The sequence below is a fragment of the Myotis davidii genome, unplaced genomic scaffold, assembly GCF_000327345.1.
Source record: "Myotis davidii unplaced genomic scaffold, ASM32734v1 scaffold1059, whole genome shotgun sequence".
Classification (NCBI taxonomy): domain Eukaryota; kingdom Metazoa; phylum Chordata; class Mammalia; order Chiroptera; family Vespertilionidae; genus Myotis; species Myotis davidii.
Genome location: NW_006290038.1, coordinates 148,096 through 150,678, shown reverse-complemented (window position 1 = coordinate 150,678; position 2,583 = coordinate 148,096). Strand labels below are relative to the sequence as shown.

The 2,583-nt window shown below is 48.4% G+C and overlaps 1 pseudogene; it reads right to left on the bottom strand.

Moving 5' to 3' along the window:
* Positions 1-394: 394 nt before the first annotated feature.
* Positions 395-832, bottom strand: LOC102754713 (annotated as a pseudogene).
* Between the last annotated feature and the right edge of the window lie 1,751 nt (positions 833-2,583).

Below are 2,583 nucleotides of genomic sequence, written 5' to 3'. Positions count from 1 at the left end.
GTAGGTCCTTGATATTCATCACTTTGAATGTTTCTTGCCACTCCCTTCTGGCCTACATAGTTTCTGTTGAGAAATCAGCTGTCAGTTGTATAGGCTCTCCCTTGTAGGTAACTGACTGCTTTTCTCTTGCTGCTATTTTTTTATTTTACCACCACACAGCTGTACTGGCACAGTCTACATGAGCTGTCGCTGGTCTGTCCCAAGGAGGACAGACAGGCCTTTTCTCTCATCCTGTTACTGAAATATAAAGGAACACAATTGCAAATCAAACTTACATTCTCGGCGACCAGTGCTTAGCCCCTGTGTTAATTATGATGACATGATCATCGGGGGGAAACGCCTTTTCCTAAGACATGTGGCTGCAGAGGGCAGGTGTGTCAGTGTCCCCCCCCCCTCAGTGGCACTGCACCTCTCTGGAAAAGATACCTTCGAGATCCTTCCCGTCCCCCAAAGCAAATCCTTCCTCTCGCCTCCTTTGGGCCAAAGCAGCCAAGAATTTAAAAGTCTTTGGTTCATAGATGGCCAGATCAGCCAGCACTTTCCTGGCACTTAATTAAATTGCCAACAAATGCTGGGCAATGCAGGCTGTGTTCCTGGGAAGTAGCTGTAATTCGATTAATCCAGAGCATCCTCAGGATGCCTCTCTTCTGCCTCTGGCTTTCGTGCGTTTCACAAATGCTCTGATCCCAGCTCTGATGGCCAGGCCGTCGCAGCGGTTCTTCCTCCCCCAGAAGTGCCGCATGTTTCTGCACCTCCTGCTCCCGCCAGGAGTGGTCAGTGAACCAGAGCCGCGTCGTGAGGAAGACCATGGTGCCCAACTGGCATCCCCCTCAAAGACCTCTCACTGCATTTAAGATTTTCTCTTTATCTTTAACTTTTGGCATTTTAATTATGATGTGCCTTCATGTGGGCCTCTTTGGGTTCATCTTGTTTGGAACTCTCTGTGCTTCCTGGAATTGTAAGTGTATTTCTTTCATGGGGGGTGGGAGGGATCTGTCATTATTATTTCAAATGGGCTTTCAGTATATTGCTCTCTCTCTCTTATCCTTCTGGCACCCCCATTATGTGAATGTTGATACTCTTGAAGTTGTCCCAGAGGCTCTTTACACTGTCTTCATATTTTTGGATTCTTTTTTCTTTTTACTCTTCTGATTGGGTTTTTTGCTTCCTCGTATTCCAAATCGCTGATTTGATTCTTGGCATCCTTTACTCTACTATTGATTCCCTGTAAATTATTCTTCATTTCAGTTAGTGTGTGCTTAATATCTGATTGGTCTTTTTTCATGTCTTCGATGTTTTCACGAAGATCTTTGACGCTCTCACTAAGATCCTTGAGCATCCCTTATAACCATTGATTTTAACTCTGTATCCAGCATTTAGCTTGCTTCCATTTCATTTAGTTCTTTTTTTCTGGAGATTTCTTCTGTTCTTTCATTTGCGACATGTTTCTTTGTCTCCACATTTTGGCTGCTTCCCTGTGTTTGTTCCTATGTATTAGTTAGAGCTGCTATGTCTCCTGGAATTGGTAGAGTGGCCTTGTGTAATAGGTGTCCTGTAGGGCTCAATGGCTCAGCCTTCCCGGTCACCTGAGCTGGGCACTCTAGGTGCACCCCTGTGTGGGATGTGTACACTATCTTGTTCTAGTTGAGCCTTGATTGCTGTTGGCATCACTGGGAGGAATTGACCCCTGGGCCAGTTGGCTGTGAGGACCAGCTGCAACTACAGCAGAAGAGCTGCTGTGCAGGAGACACCCCTATAGAGCAGGACTTGCTTCAGTGGGGCTCTAGTGCTCTCTGAGTCTGCCCCATGTGGATGTGTACAGTTGTAACCTGGCCTGGTCTGAAGCTGTCCACTGGGTGCACTGACTCTGCTCCCTGTACCCCCTGGGAGATGCCAACTCAGCCACTGCCTAGGGCCACCTATCAGGAGCTATAGAGTGATCTGCAGATGGCTGCTACTTGTGTTGGGCTTGGAAGTGCCCAGGAAAGGCCATGCTGTGAAACAAGGCAGGCTGCTGCTAATGCTGAGCCTAGGGCCTCTTATTGAGAGGAATGGGGCATGCTGACACCATCTGCTGCTTGTTTGAGAGTTTTTAGGAAAGTCTGAAGCCTGAGCCAGGACAGGCCATTCGTATGGAAAAGCTCTTGGGTGGGGTCATAAATTGGATGGGGCAAGATTTCAGGGAATCACCAGAGCAGAGCAAACAGTGTGAGCCAGGCTCATGGAAACTCAGATATGGTGCCTGCCAGTCAGCTCTGCAACAGAGTATGTCTCGGGATAGGAACAATGACCTCTGCCAGCACTTTTGTCTGGGAGAGCTGCCCCAGATTTCTTGCTCTGATACCAGACAATCCAGTTCCTCCCAGTATGTCTCTGGATCCCCCCTAGCTGCTGCCCCAATGCTTGAGCTCAGAGGGAGCGAGTCCAAGTAAATCCATGTGACTCCAACAGCCTCTGTGTCATCCATCCCCCATCCCTGCTGGTTTTTACAGCCTGAAGTTACAATGACTTCTCTTCCCAGCTCTGAAACCCTGGGCCAGGGTCTAGTGTGAGGCTGGGACCCCTTGCTCCTCACAGGAGGCC